Raw genomic sequence first — 16,636 nt, 5'->3', positions numbered from 1 at the left:
AATAAAAAGTAATATTTTAAACGAGGACCCCTGTTAGTTCCAGAACCGGTGTAGGTGAGTGTGAGCTGTGTTTCTGCGGCGGGTTCAGTCCGCCTCGCCTGGTTGAACTTCCTGTAGAGGTGTGTATGGTGCTGGTGGTGGAGGAGCTGAGAGGCGGGTGAGGAGCGTGTTTCTCACTTTTTATCCCCACACGCTTCAGAGCATGGCTCAGTATTCAGTCCTGCCCATTCATTGAAGAGCGGCTTCTGACTTCACTGAACCCCGCGGGGAGTGACCTGCACACTCGGCTTGACAGGGAGGACTCTGAGATACAGGAGAAAAACTACAACAGCAGAATCTGCTGCTGAGAGACTGTGAGCTGCTGAAGCCGCGAGAGCTTCACTAACCTTATTATTATTAACTGTAACGTTATTTGTGGAGTTTGAGAGTAAACAGCGCGTGGAGTGACGTAGCTGAAGCCCAGAGACGGTTGGCCGCCCTGAGGAGTGAGAGAGAGAGACTGGAGAGAGTGAATTCGGATTAAACAACACACTTTTTCGTGTAACATCTGTTGAATGAATGCGGTCTTATAGAGAAAGACACCCGCCAAGGATTGAGAGCACAGTTGTGGAGAAAGGAAGGAGGAGTTGAGTGACTGACTTCAGCTTTGTGGCTTTAAGGTAAGTTAGTTAAACGTGAACCTTCACAGGGTTTAAAGTTCACTTCAGTCCCTTTATGTGCTGCTAGGTTAGCTTGTATCCTTAGTATTCGAGTTAATTCACACACATTGTTAGAAATAGGCAATTTAGACAAGAACTGCAGACCTTCTGGGTGGTTACAGTTAACGTTAGATAGAGTTTGTAGTTAACGTTACAGTCCAGCAGCATAAGCTATAATTCAAACTAAGCTATAAACAGTATTGTAGGTCTAAAGTATATTTAGACGTTCCTGTGGTCCGTTGACCAGCTATTTAAGCTCAGTATTACAGTAAATTCACACTAAATGCTGTAAATATACGTATTTTAGACAAGAACAGCAGCCTTTCTGAGTGGTAACAGTTTGGACTATCCAGCAGCTATAATTCTGGCTATCTACAATATTTTAGGAATAAAGTATATTTAGACCATTAAGTCTATGTTGTCAGTCCCTGGCTATTTGTTTATGCTCAAAATTAGGTTTGTCTCAAGTCTGGTGTTCTTTGAGTGGTAGGTAAACTTACAGTTAAAGTTAAAGCTCTTGCTAGGTACAATAATTTAGGTCTCAAGTATATTTAAACGTTCCTGTGGTCAGTTGACAATCTATTTAAGCTCAGTCTTACATTTAATTCACACTAAATGCTGTAACTAAATACAGCTACAGCAGCCTTTCTGAGTGGTATAACAGAGTTTAGACCGTCCAGCAATGTAAGCTGTTCTGTCTAATGTAAGCTAGCTATATTTATATTTTGAAGTCTATGTTGTCAGTTCCCTATCTGTTTAAGCACTGTTCTTACTGAGTGGTAGGTAACAGTTAAAGTTAAAGCTCAACACTGGAATAAATGCACACCAAAGCCTGTAAATAGACATATTTTATACAGTACAACAGTTAAAAGTTAAAGCTATACTATCCAGCAGTGCAAGCTATACTTTATGCTTGTATTTCTAACTGTTAGGTTTATTTATTTTGTCATTTGACCATCTATTTAAGCTCAACATTGGAGTAAATGCATACCAAATGCTGTAAATAGGCTTGTGAGGTGGGACTGTCCAACAATATGACCTATACTTTCTACTTTCTGTTCTTATTTTTGTTGTTCTAATGTTATCAGTTGACCATCTGTTTTTTACTTTAGTATTAGACTAAATGCTGTAGCTAAATAGTCTTGTGGGCTTTATAAAGTGTAAGAGTCAAAGCAATAGAAGCTCTAATTTATCATTTTTAAGCACTAATGTAGCTTGAGGAAACATTACTGATCTATTAAAATGCTGTCCTACATTCCTCAAGGTTTAAAGTTCACTTTATTCTTGTGTGAAATTCTTGCTAAGCGTACATCCTCAATATTATGAGAGTAATTTTACACTAAACACAGTAGATTTTTCACTCTAGTGAATCTTGGTTGATTGTTTTGCTTTTATACAGTTTGTTAACAAAAAAATCATCTTTAAGTTTAGACAATATGCATTTTCTCAATAATTTTTCAAACTTGAAACTCAGTTGAGTTTTAAAGAATATATAGGTCAGCATAATCCACCGCACATGTAACAATTTGGATTTGCATGCTTGTCAGGCACAGTGGGCACACTGGCATTACCATCTACGTTTCCCAGGTACTGAGAGCATGTCTCTATTCATTCCTCTTGTCTGTGACACCAGACCACACTTACTATAAGCATGTCATAGACAGCAGAAAGCAATAGGGCTTTGAGATGAAGAGCAGCTGTCATGCTGAACTCCTTCAGACCCATGTTGCAAGAGGACATTCCAGAGATGATCTTTCTGCCTTCTGCAACAGTATGACTAGCCTAGATTGCAATAGAGTTTAGGAATAGGTGGGTGTGTTGGTTCCCTAGCATAGTATTCTGAAAAACTTCAAAATAGGATATGGCTTGTCAACATGGTATGTCGAGCTGTAGAAGGTTAGTGACATCTTAAGGTTGTTTGTAGGTCATGTCCTTGAGTGTCCTCATACACGTTTCCTTTGTGTGTTTTTCTGATTCACTGCATTTATGTCACTGTCATATCTGATAGAGAAAGGTTCAGATGTGGTATGCGCACTCATAACTGCCTAAATCTCTGCTGTAACTTTTAAATATTTTTTGAACAAGACCAGTTTGTTGGCTTGTTAGCCTGATAAAATACTTGGAATTTTCTCTCCACGTGAATAGTTAGGCTAAATCAGTCACCTGTAGCTCTGAATTTAGTTCAATTTGATGTGCTCTCAGCTTCTCACTAAAATCAATAAGCCCTTTAGCATAAAGTCACTCACATTGTCCTTCATGGCTAGAGTGGGGCTGAAACAGCTTTATTGATTGTCAATAGATTTTTCCAAAACAGAAGTAGTCAGGTCTGTAAACAGCAGTTAGCAGCAGCAAACGCTGCTTGCACATTTTGTGGGATGGAGCTTTCTGAAGGAGACTCCCAGGACATTTTTGGAAAGACGTGGGACTCTGGTTTGTTTAAAAGTGGACTGGCTTTGGGCATAAGCTTTTTTCCAGATGTCCCAAGATCTTTCCAAGCTCCAGCCATGTCAGCAAAACGTGGTGTGTCTGTGTGTGTGTTTTAACAGCGACGGGCGATACGTGCTCAAGGCCAGACAAAAGTGCTAACACCCCATCAACTGCTTGCTTGTTTAGTCTATGTAATTTATCTTCCAATTCCCGAGTGTTAGTTAGATGTTAACAGATATTTCTGTTGTGATTTGAGGCTTCCCGATGTACCAGAACCTCATCATAAGGCCTATTCAGTGGGAGGAGGGCTGGTGACATGTGAGCGTCTGAGGAAACATTGTGCTTTCTGCAAGCCTGTCACCCAGCCAGCTGTCAACGTGGCCCAGGCCCTGGAGAGTTCTCAGAGGGGATGCACCTGCTTCTATTGCCCATAAAGCAGGAAGCCCCCAAGACTGACCAACTAAACTCCAAACTGCCAGAGCACACCGCCTTCACCCCCACCCTTTAACATAGTTTTGCCAATGCTCACCAGAATTATTCTCTCTCAGGAGAGTGCTCATAGTACTGTAATTGCTCTAAAGTACTGCCAGCATTCAGCATTTCTAATGAGGCAGCTTCTTTGAATAATAGTCCCACATACGTTGGTGCTTTCTAATTTTTGGTTTGGTTTCTTTGTATACAGATAAACAAAAAGGATAGTGGACCATAAACATGGCAGGCTTTTTTCCTGTGTACCTGCAAGCAAATTTTTATCTGTGTGTTTATACCCATACTGGGAATGTGTGAGACAAAACATTTATAAGCAGAATTGAGCAAATGTCTTCCATGCATGGCGGTGCTTCATTAGATCATTGTTGGGTCTGGAGCTTGTCTGGATTTGGCTAAGATGATTTCACATGAAATTTCCCAGCACTAAAGGCCCCACCCTAGAACTCCAGTCAGTCCAGTGTTAGGAACAAAAACTGTGCAAAACAGATATGCCTACCTTTCTCTTTATAATATTAATATTAGTTTCTATAATTCTCAGTAGTTGTCCTTGTTTACTATTGCTTGATTTAAAAAAATCTTTTGAAATGTAATATTTTCAGTTCATTTTTTGCCTTCTTTTGACAAAACATTTTTCCTTATGGAAACAATATGTTCTAAATGACAAGTCTACAGTCCAATTAAAAACAAACTGAGGAGAGCTCACTGCCTCATCCTATCCTCTTCAGATAGGAAGCTTATGTGGGCTACCAGGTTGAAGATATATAACCTAGGTTTAAGAACACCTGCAATGATTGTGTATAATCACATTTATTCTTAACTTAAAAAAAAAATATTAAAGCTTTCAAGTTCCTGTCATTTATTTCTGACATTTTGATTGCTGCTGAGGCGGTAAATAGTGGTGACATTTCTGCTCTTCTCTTGTGACCAATAGCAGTTCACATTAGCATTGTATTACATGGCAATGTGAGCCAGGACTGTTCTGGATCACCTAATCTCAAATACTCACTTTGATAACCCTTCTGCACACGGACCACTGAGTACAAATGTGAGAACTTAGATGTGAAAATAACTTAAAATTCCCATTCCTTCGAGTGAATTATCTAGCTAGCTCAGTCTGTCTTGTAGTCAGAGCTTTTGAGCATTAACTGACAGCATCATGCAAATGCATTGCCAATATTTACTTGCATTTTATTCTATAAGTTTTGCCTGTTACTGTGTTCCATATGTGTTGAAACGCAAACATATTTCTACTTAATTAATGGGTAATATAAAGAAAGCAATACTGGCTGCAACCCCTTAATTTCCACTTTATTAAAATTTCCACATCTCATTTTAAAATCATTTTATTAGATAACAGGTTACAGAAAATACAATACCTATCTCTCTTGCAAAGGCTTCTGTGTTAAAATTATACTTGTTAAATATGATTTGGAACATTTTTAGGGCTAAGCTTTGTTAATTAAGGTTTTCAAACGCTCATCTAAACCTATTTGTCTTTTCGTAAGTAACTGTAATTGTAAAATGCGTGATTGTTAATATGGTCAATTCTCAATGTCCGTTATAATCTGTATGGATTTGCTTGTGTTTCGACAGTCAGGCCTGCATTTGACCTAGTTTCAGCTGACATTCAAATGTACAGTATCTGCTCAGACAGCTCGGATGTGCTGACTGTGTGGATCCTGGCATACACTGTACAGATTAACCTGATGGGGCGAGGTAGTGCTGTTTAATCCCCCTCCAACCCTTTCACTCTGGCTCACCTATTGTAATGATAATGAACAGGGACATTTAGAGGGCGGGTTTGGTGGAGGCATGCAAAAGAATCACTGGAGGAGCTACGCGGCAGATGTTGCTATTACTCTAATGTAAGTCATTCTGAAAGCAGCAGCAGAGTTATCACTTCCTTTTTCAGCATTGGTATTTTTAATTATTAATTTTTTAAATATGTTCCTGTTCTGTTTGAGTGAATGTCATCTAGAACATACAGTATCCTACAGATGACTTAAACATCATTAGAATATTATCTCACATGGTATCTGTAATGCTGTAGTTCACTCAGTGAACTCATCAGTAGTTAGATACAACCATTAACTTTGAGTCACTGTGTTCCAGACCACCTCGTCCACAGGGATAAAGAAGGTACATACATCATTACAGAAGCAGCTCCCTCTTTTTATTTTCCCACCCATCCTTGCTGACCTCTATGAACCATGTTTACAACTATGATGCAATGGCAATAGAACATAAGATATCCCTATTATTATGTTGCTTTGCAAAGGCAAAATGTTTTCACACCTGTACTTCATAGTCCAGTTAAACCAGGCTCTGGATTGTTTTCATTTTTGGTGTGCTTGTTTAGGCAGGTGTGAATACAGTAATCTCACTTGGATGCAACGCAAAACAACTGTACCAAAACACTTAAAAGGAGGTGGTGTCGGCGCAGACCCAAACAAACTCTGGGACGGTGTGTTTTTGGTGAGGACGTGATTTGATCTTGATTCGATAAAAAAAACCCAGTTGTTTTGAGATAAACTGCATTATAAAAGTGCAGTTTAATTTGGTTATTGTGGTTTTCCAGAACACAAAACCATCTTCCTTTATTTACTTTCTTGCTCCTGCTCCAGACAGTTCAGACCAGTAAGCAGAGAAAACATTCTCACATGGTTTGTTGTGACACTTAATTTTGGGTGTACTTGTTGTTTTTTTTTTCTTGTGAAACTAACCAAACCAGGAGGAACACTGTCCAAGTTAACAAACTAAACTGATTCAGACCAGAGCAAATGAACTACAGGTGTGGAAACACCTCTTCTGGTCTTTCAAACACAACCAGATCTGTGGTAATCTTTAACCAGGGTTTTTCTACCTTTTGAGATAAGCTCTGCAGTTCCAGCCAGGTGTGGCCTTGTTCCTAGACCATGCTGAAAGTGTGAGATAAGCATACATTTATAGAACTTTAAGTTCCAGAATTGTTGTTCCTGACAAAACAAATTACACTTAGGGAATAACGAATTTATAGGGAATTGAGCCCACTGTCATGTAATGGACAAACTGTATATCAATGCATATCATTGAACAATCAAAAGTCCTTTAATTTCTTTAAACTTCTATGTATACTGGTGTTTCGAACAGATCAGGTCCATGCTCTTTTGAATTTAACACAGTTGTGATGAATTGTGACTTCAAAAAAGAGTTTATCCTGCTTTTGTTGGAGTATCTGTCTCTCCTGGGAAGGCTCTTTTTTGTGATTTTGAAGCATTGCTGTAGGGATTATATTGCATTCAGCGTCAAGCGCATTAGTGAGGTCGGGATGTTGTATTATAACAACCTCACCTTATCCCCATCTCTCTAACTCCTCCCTAAAGAACTGGATGGATCACAGTCATTCCAGAGAATACAGTTTCACCTCTCCACAGATTACTGCTGGTAGACTTTACAGCCCCCTAGTCCATATTTTAAAGATTTTTACTTATTATATAAGAAATTGTTGATATTTATCATTTTTGCCTGATTTATGTAACATTATGTTTGTAAGCATGGAGAAAATAGAGATCCAAAAAAGAGAGATCCAGAATTCACTAAATAAAAATCTGTTAGCAGAATAAAACATACATTTGCAAAAAAAAAATTAATGTACACAAATGAGTTCAAATTTAACTGGACAACATTAATTCAGAGAACAGCTCATCTCTATTAGTTAACTTTTTATCTTATTCACCTGTATTGCCTTGCCTTATAAAAGCCTATATTCAATATTTTATTTGTGGATTGACATTTGTCATTATATGGGTTGTCTGTTTATAGCCTGGCTGTATAATCGTATGCAATATTTTTCTGGTAAAGGAAGAGAGGAAAAAAAGTTAGGAATGCTCATGCAGCCAAGCAGATATCACCGCCCAGATAAGGGGAGTATGTGCAGAACTTAGTCCCGGCATGTTTCTAAGCTATTACCGTCAGCATGCTTATAGCACCTCATTGTGCCCAGATTCAAACAACCAGATTCCTGGACGAGAATAACAGCCTTTTAAAGAGTGCATCCATTGATTAAAACCCATGATTCGTTATATTATTATTGAAGACGTGAGTGCGAAATTATTGTTTACAAACCCAAAAAGGGGAAAGAGTACATCGTTTTCCACGTGTTTTTTTTACGCATTTATTGACCCATGAGTTGAGAATGTAGGTTAGCTATTGTTGTGAATATTAGCTTAAAAAGAATGCAACAGCTGTTTATTGTAGGGATCAGAAGCTCTGCTACCCGGGTTAGCTCTAAGATGGACCATGCCCTGTTAGCCCCCCATCCCTCACCCCTCACCCAGGGGACTGGTGGCATCTCCTAATTACAGCTGGCAATGTGTGGAATGGACTGGATGATGATGACTGGAATAATTGCATAATCACTGTCTGTCTGGTCAGCAGATGGGAGTATCTAATAGCAGAAGTTGCATTGCTTGCCTCTCTTCATGACTCTTGTGTTGTTCAGGCTGTGTGGGCTACATGAATAATGGTGTGATGCTAAGACATGCCAAAGATGTTGTAATATGACTAGTGTGTCAAATTGTCAATAGACCCCATTGTATAGTAAGAGACTGAACCTGCCTCTAAGAATTCTCCAAACTGCTGAGAGCTTTACTAGCTTTAAGCTAACAATTCCTTGTTTAGTGTTTTAAACTGAGGTATTTGTGAAATATCAGCTTTTATTCATTTAATGGCCAAGATGAAATTCTGTATCTCTACATACATTGCATACACTTCCACATACCCTTGTCTATTGTCTGATAACCCAGTTGTGACTTTACCTTTCTGAAAACTATTTCTCAACACTTGTAATTACTCTCTCTAGATATCTTCCTCCACTTGCTATCAGCTCTTTAGCAATCACTTGACTTATGAACCCTCCTTCTTTTGTATGGACAATGCAGTTGCAACACTTGTAAAGTATAAGGCCATGCAGTTTGTCTTGCTCGATCTGTGGTAATAATATGAAGGCAAACAAGATCTCTTGGCTTCAGACATTCAGAACAATGTCCTGTGTTTGGACAAACAACTAAATTGCTGGAGATCCCAAATCTATGAACACAAGACAAACAAAGCAAACAGGAAGGTCTATCTTGAAAATCTTGGCAGCGTCTAAAAACAGCGCTGGTGCAGTTCATATCCAGTAGATGTGGAAGAAAAGGCCTAGAACATGCGGGTATTTCATTCAGGGCTTATGCTTAAGGGCTGCTGTATCTGAAGAGCATAAGTTTGGATAGTGGGAGAAGCATGTCGTAGTCTTGTTCCATTCTCTGTTGGATAGGGACGAGAGAAGTCTTGTGGGAACCCCCTGCCCTGTTCTAAGCAGCATGACCTGCCCTTATAAGGCCCTGTGGGTATTCTAAGCACTAGGAGGAGGAGACTGGGGCTGCGGCTTCTCTGGCCCAGCTGCCCTCTCACTGCCAAAGCTGTGCTCTCCAGCTGCCCTGGGACTGATACAGCCTGCAGCAAAGAGCCAGGCGTTGCCATGCCCTCAGAGCAGAGCAGAGCAGGGTGTGGGTCCTGGGGCTTTCAGGATCAGTGGGATATTTGGAGTTCCACTTTGACGTGCCTCGTCTCGTCCTTGTTTACCGCACCACTGCTTCTTTTCCATTCAGTTGGTGTGAGGATAGAGGTAGAGAGGGTGCTGTGGGAGGGGAAAAGTTTATCTCTGGGTGCTTCATGACATAACCCTCACCCCCACCTTTTTTCCCCCCTGAGCTCTAGTGTGAGGGCGTAGGGGAGGGTTGAGTAATAGACATTTTTTTTTTTTTTTTAGTTTTTTTTTCTTTGTATTTTTTTTAATTCTTATTTTTTGGTTTTGTTTTATTTGATTACTGGTTCCAATCCTGTATAATGCTGATTTGCCATCAGCAGCCGGAGTCTGAGAGAGCACAATTAATTAGCCTTGGTCTCTCTGGGTGGGTTGATGGATGACACTCTCTCCCCACATCAGTCCAAGTGTGATGTTGGTCAGCACAGGCGTCTTTTAGCTTATGTGTCAGAGCTGAGTCGCTGTGCTGTCCTCCGAGCGCACTGGCATCTCACTGATTCTTCATCAGCAGTAATTAGAAAAGAGGCAGTGACTGGCTTTACATGTGTCAGAGAAGGCATGTGCTAATCTGTACTCTCCTAGTATTGGGACATTACTAGCGAAAGGGGGAGTTCTAATAAGTAAAACATATAAAAGATATGTTCTTGTAATTCCTTACTTGTATTGCTATGCAACCTGTAAGCTGTCAGTCTTCTTAAACCTTTCCAGTTGCTTCTCAAGCCCCGCCTCCTCCAACAAGAGCGGAAGACGTATGCGTATGATTGATGTCCTCGCTCTCCCTATTTGTATCTGCAGGCTGGGCTGCTTCCTCCTTCCTCATTCCAGCTCTGCTAATGGAGAGGAATCGTGTGCAGGCCAGGATAATCTCTTTATGGAACACTTAAGGAAATGCCAGTTAAACCAAAGTGCTGGTTAGGCGGAAAAAATGGTCTGCTCCCTTCTCATGGAGGCGTGCATCCCTGTGTGTGTGTCTGTGTGTGTCAGTAATGCGCAGCAGAATATTTTCAGGCTTTCCCAACACTGAAAGTGGTTAATGTAGATGGGATCAGAGCCCAGCTTTGATGGCCAGCATTGGAGAAACCTCTTCCTGCTCCAGTAAACATAACAGTCCACGGAAATCTCTTTGAAGTCTGTGGAAAGATGTCACTCCTGCTCTATATAAGCTAGCAGACCTCACACTCACATGCGCATTCCATGAAGTACGTGACTCATAAAACCCTGAGATGGCCTGAGAGGATGGTGAGAAACTGACTGACTTAAGCCTGATGTAAATACCATCATTCATATGTTGAGAAACCAGGACTGAAGACTCATCTTGATACTTACATCACCACCAAAAGTCATTTCCTGTTGTACCATAAGTTACCATGGCATGGTACTGTTTAGTGATGTCTCATTGCCATAAAGGCTATGCCTGTCAATTACCGCAGTGGTGAGTGCTGAGAGCATGAGAACTTTGGGTTTCCCCTCTCTTCTTATCTGTCATTCGCGTTCTCTCATCTTCTCTCATTCTCTTCTTTCACGACTGGCTGTTTTCCGCCCATATGGCTTACATTCTTCTGCTCTGACATCACAACTAGCGAACTGTACACTTTTGACTTCCCTTGGGCTTTTTTTCTCTCTTTCCTCTTTCTCTTTCTCTCACATACGCCTATTTTCTTATGCTTAAATAAGTAGGCCTGACTTATAACTCCTTTACTTCGTTGATGTCCTTTCTTCTACTTTTATTTAGATAAGTGTCATTTATACAAATAATATTGATTATCTAGTTAGAGTGGCACCTGTCAAGAGAAGGTATTCAATAGGCAGCAGCTAAAAGCATCATTTCAGGTTGATGCGTTTGATATTGAAACTGAAGAATCTAAGCCGTTTTGACAAGAGCTGAAATGCGATGGCTAGATGATGGGAAGATCAGAGAACCAGGTCAGGGTTGTTTCTGGAATGCAGTGGTGATAACATAAAAAAGTGGCCCAAGGAAGAACCAGTGAGCCAACAGGGTCATGAATGTCCAAGGCTTTTTAATGGAGTTGTAGAAGTTAAATTGTATTTTGCTTGGCATAGTTATAAAAGAATAATGGACCTCTGTTATTCAACAGAAAGTTACTTAAAACCCACTTATGAAATTTCTTTTTAGCCAAATACCAGTGTCCGTGTATTAATATGTACTCCCAAAATGTGACCTTCTGACCTTGTGACAGCAGCTTTTCCTGTGCTAGTGTCAGCAGAATATGGATCTAGGATTTGCCTACTTTAGTTCACTAAGAAACTGGAGTTATGACGGGAGCTATGACTAACAAATGTGTCATTTTTCCAGATTCAAAACTATACTATGCAGGTTTTGCAAGGTTTGTCAGCGCTCTAAACCGGCCAATAAAAGCAGAGCTTGTTTTATTCTGAGGCAAAATAACTTGTAAAGTTGTAAACATACCTCGCCTAAACCAAAGTCATGTACTATGAACTGTTCTGAGTCAAAAATAAGACGTAAGATGTAACAGATTTGAATTGTGATTTGAATAATCACAAAGTAATAATATCAGGAGTTAAATCACAATTTACACCACCATTCTTCTCATTTGAGTCTTTCTTTTTCTAAGCATTTCTCTCTATAATGTCTGCGGCCTTCTACAGCCTAATGCGTTTTTATCAGGCTCCCACCGCCATCGCCCAAGGCCGTGACACATCAGTAAACAAAGAAAGACTCTTTCTGCTACAGTTTGCTCTGACACCAAATTCTCAGAGACTGTTTAATGGCATTGTTAGAGAGAGAGTGAGAGGGTGGACTCAGTCAGCAGGAGAACAGTCAGCTGTGCGTCACCGTTGGTGGGAAGAGTGGCCAGTTTATTATTGTTCTGCTGTCTGCTGTTCAAAACTGTATTTACAGTGGAGCTGGACAGCGCAGAGGTGAAAGACCTATGTACTTTAGTTAAGGCTTCATCCACAGTACTGTTAAGATGTGTGGGGGGGGATGGTACAATATGATAATAAATGTCATCAATGTGCTTCTGCTACCATTCCGGCAAGTCACATACATTTAGAGTGTCTAATAGGTCCAGGGAACTTTTGCTTGTTAAAGCTGATGTTGGTAAGTTTTGGGATTTGGGGGATTTAGGGCCCTCTCTGGTGAGAATGGGTAATGACACTGAGCATGCGGAAGAAACATTTTAAACTGGGCGGGTGTGATGCAGTCTCCTTTCAGAGCAGATGAATCCGATTCCAGGTTATGTTCGGTCACAGAGCGCTCTCCACCGTTCAAACTCCCGCGAAAAGCAACCATACACCCCAGTTTTTAGAACTAGAAATTGTGTTTTTGATGTTTAATCAGTTTATAGCCTTTTGATCTAAGCAGTTTCAGCACTCCCTCACTGTGAGGCAGCCAGCAATACAACAGCTTCTACAAATAGACTCCTCTTAGTGTTGGAGTATAAATAGCCCTGCTGCACAGAGAGGGAGGGTGAAAGAAGGAAAAGGGGCGGGAGAAAGAGTGAGAGAGGCATGGAGGGAAGTAGATGCGTAATCTGCAAAGAGCTAAGATTTTCAGTCTACTCCTGCTACACACCATTTGAATTAAAACGGCCTTATTGTTCTGAGAGTAGACGAGTTTCTAGCGCACAAGGCCTGTGCAGGGATGTAAACAAGCTATATGTGGCAAACTTAAACAATTGCAAGCAGGGATAAGTAAAGTTTGGAGTGTGTTTTGGTGGTTGCAGACAGCTGGCAGGAGGCTCAGGGAAGAATAAAATGGAGGAATGAGTAAGTGACCGCCTCTCTTCTTTGTGGCAGTGCAAAAGGAGAAGGGATGAAAGAGTGGGCCACTAACGTGTGCTTGTAGCGGCATGCAGGGTGGACAAAAAGTTTAACTCCAAGTTGAATATTGGCATTGAGGGAGGATAGTGCTGAACGATATTTGAAAAAGGACACTTTATTCTTGCTATATTTTTCCTGTCATAAATATTGTTACAATCAGGGAGAAAAGGGAACATTTTAATTCCAATAATCCTATTCTAAAATGGCCCTAGAGGTCCCAGCTGGATATGTCTGCATAAGATAACAGAATGTTTTTTAATGAGTATAATTAAATGAAATTAGGTTTCCTTACCTGGTACAATTTGTCCTGTCTCCATTGTGCCTCGGATTTCTCAGGATCTTCTAACTCACAATCTATTAAAATATGCAGTAAAACGGATTTATATAAAACATTTTCTAATGACTACATAGAAGGTATATAGCTATGCCTAAATGCAGTTTTACACACCCATTTACAACCCTAGGCTTTTGCCTTAGAATGAAACATGCTGGTTTTCCTTTTATATTGGGGTTTTATTTGGTGACAAGACACAGCATACTGACAGGTTAGCTTTTAGATTATCATTATATCTGCTTTCCTGTCTTTCGTTTCAGCATGTTACATAGAGAAATCTTACTTAGACCCAGAGTTCCCTGCATGTGAAATGCTAGGTGAGGGCCATAGGGCTATAATGCCCATTTACATTTAACTGTACAGCAGTAGAACTGTGTTCTCTGAAATGATGATGTTTCATCCAGTACTTTTGGGAGTTGGGATGAGATAAGATTTTAATCATCCAATATCCTGACATCACTAAAAGTCTTGTCACTAATTGCAGTCCAATTCTCAGAGCAATGCTCCAAAATCTAGTATAGTATCCTTCCCAATGTTTCAGAATAAATCATTATCCCAATACTTTTGTCCAAATAGGGTAATTCTACATGCTGCAGATATAAATTATGTTTGCTAGAATAATCAGTGTTGTGTTTCGTCAGAACAGCCACAAATACCCGAGAACATCTGATGTTAAATATGATAAATATGTTGGAAAGCTACTTTGCATATTGCAGCCTTCTGTTAGTAGCGCAAAGGCTGTACTAGCAAAGTGCAAAGGCCAATAGCACACTGCACATTCACTAATGTTTTCTTATTTGAGACGTGTTCAGTTATCAAGGAGAATCAGATTCATCCTAATAAAAGAAAAGCTGTGAACAGTTCTGCAGTTTATAACACACCACGATTCTGATGTAGACCATTTGTCATAACTTTTTTTGTACACCGACAAATTGAAGAAGATTTGGAAGATTTTGTAGTGTAGTGTAGTTCTTTTGAGCAACTATATTTGAACAGAGAAAGAGCACAAAATAACCAATGGTGGCTCCACCAGTGTAGACTCTTATCCAGACTTCACCTCGAACTCTGGAAGGCGAAAATAATCCTGCAGCAGAACTGCCACAACAAAATGTAAACCCTTAGAAAATTAACACATTCAGTGACACACAATATTTGTGAATGAGGTCCAATTTTACTTTGTAATAGAGCTGGACGATAATAATAAAAATATTGTATCATGACACTTACAGACATTTTTGTGATAAACAATATTTAGACATGCATTAGCCTATAGACAGATAGACTATAATGTATAGCATTGGGATTTCCAGTCAGTTTTCAATGCACACCATTCAATTGATAACGATTAATTATACTGTTTGTAATAAGATATCCTCAATTTTTAAAGAACCTCATACTGTAAAGACTTTTATTTTATTTTACATGAGCAAAGCAGAAGAAGAGAGTGAGGAGGCGGCAGGCTGAGGGATGCTGCTTGGGGCGGGGGGTGACGGAGCTCAGTCACAGAGGAAGTGAGGCAGAAGGGGCCAAAAAGAGGAGAACAAGAGTTTTATAAGTGGAGTGAGAAGAAGAGAGGCATGCGAGTTTCCATTTGTGATTTCCCACGGATGTGACAACATGTGACTGTTCTCGGGAGAAGGATGCCTGCATAGCACAACAAACAAACGGACGAGTGTTTACTCTGCCTCATGGCATTGTGGAGCCATGGCCTGGGTTCACGTCACTGCTGGCTCTGTAAGACGCTGCAAAGCATGGGCCCTGTCTGGCACACGTAACTGGCACTAAGCCTCTTGAACGTCTCCCTATTAAACAGCAGGAGGTGGAGGGAAAGGCAAGGGTGAGGGTTGAGTGACACTCACTTTTTTCTGTTTACTTATCCTATCTGTAGGCAATAGACTGGTTTTGACTCTGTTCAGTGACTGAAAGTAGTACGACCTCTCTGTGGCTGGTGATCAAAGGCCAGGAGCGGCTCATGAGAGAAAGAGATGTGATCAAAGTGGCTATGGGTAGAAGGACATAGCCATGAGCATTAATAAGCCTTCTAGATAACATTTGTTTGTTGATGCTTTAACGTTGGCAACAGTAATGATGGCTGTGTAATTGCGGGTATAAACCATGTCGCAAACTCAGGATAAGGTGTATAATGAGGTTGAATGGGTGTGTGTAGTGAAGGGGGGAAACATGAAGATAAGCTATCTCTAATACACCAGAGATCTGTGTTTCTCGGATCCTGTCCAAAAGCCTGCTTTATAATCATGTAAAGGGTGATCATATGTCCTCTCTTGGGGTTAATATGTTGCATATAATATGTTGATGTCTGGGGATGTGTTCACGGCTTTGAATATCTCTAAGTCCGGCCTTCTCACTTCCACAACTGGTTTACTGCATCTACATGCTGTTATTGATCAAAATGATTTCCACCACAGCTTAAAAAATGCCTGAATGCAAATGTAAACGCAACAAATAATGAGGTTTTAAATGAATTAAATAATCTAAAAGGTCCAAAAGATTTATGCTTTAAATATGTAAATAAACCAGTGTCACATATGCAGTTATAAACTGTCTGGCCAGGAGGAATGAAAAAGGCCCTTTTTTAATGAAAATATTGTATAAAAGTTGCCAAAATCTCAATGAATTGAAATTAAACAACATAACAACAGCAACTTTACAAAAATATGTCAGACCAAACAAACCATTTATAGGTGTCAAAACGCCCTTCTTAGACATGTTGCAGAACGTCTGCTACAAAACTCTGTTTTCAATTATGCCATTGTGCATTTTCAGTATTTTGTTAACAGTAAATGGAGTTTTTTTTGGTGCAGCAGTAAGGGTCTCAGGTCTGTCTGCTTTTTATGAGAGCTGGTTGTGTGATGCTCATGTTCCCAGAGAGAGAAGCAGAAACTCACACCGTCTGGAAAACATTACTCAGATTCCTGCAGGCGGGGGCTCTGGGAGTATTGCTGTAGTCTGAGAGGGAGAGAAAGAGAAAGAGGGGAGGATTTATTAGAATCTGGACTGAAACAGCTGAGCTAGAAACAATGCTCTGACGTTATCAGACAGTGTTGTCTTCCATCTTCACATAGCTCGAGATGATCTCAGCAAAAGTGCATAATCATTGTTTCAGAAGGGTCCTGTAGTTTAGCAAAACCAGGCTATGGGAGAAAGTGGGTTCTGTCCAGCAGAGGGCATCATTTTGCTGCAGGGGGCAGTGGAGGTGACCTTGGCTAGGGCTTTACCTAGCGTGTGCATGTGTGTGTGCGTGCGTGCGTGTGAATAGAACAGGTGGTTTGTCTTGTTCTGAGCCAGGCAGGGTAGTAT

General features: G+C 40.3%; 1 protein-coding gene across 2 annotated transcripts in view; it reads left to right on the top strand.

The window, feature by feature from the left end:
• The window catches only part of myo1cb (myosin Ic, paralog b), a 69,375-nt gene that overhangs the window by 8,873 nt on the left and 43,866 nt on the right, over positions 1-16,636 (top strand). The window contains exon 1 of one of the 2 annotated variants that reach the window (XM_007260887.4): positions 121-659. The exons of the other annotated variant lie outside the window; for it this stretch is intronic. The gene's annotated coding sequence lies outside the window, so the exon portion shown is untranslated. Of the gene's footprint in view, positions 1-120; positions 660-16,636 lie in introns of those variants that run through there. 2 annotated transcript variants of the gene reach the window in all.

This window comes from Astyanax mexicanus, chromosome 18, assembly GCF_023375975.1.
Source record: "Astyanax mexicanus isolate ESR-SI-001 chromosome 18, AstMex3_surface, whole genome shotgun sequence".
Lineage (NCBI taxonomy): Eukaryota > Metazoa > Chordata > Actinopteri > Characiformes > Acestrorhamphidae > Astyanax > Astyanax mexicanus.
This window is presented reverse-complemented; position numbering and strand designations above follow the sequence as displayed.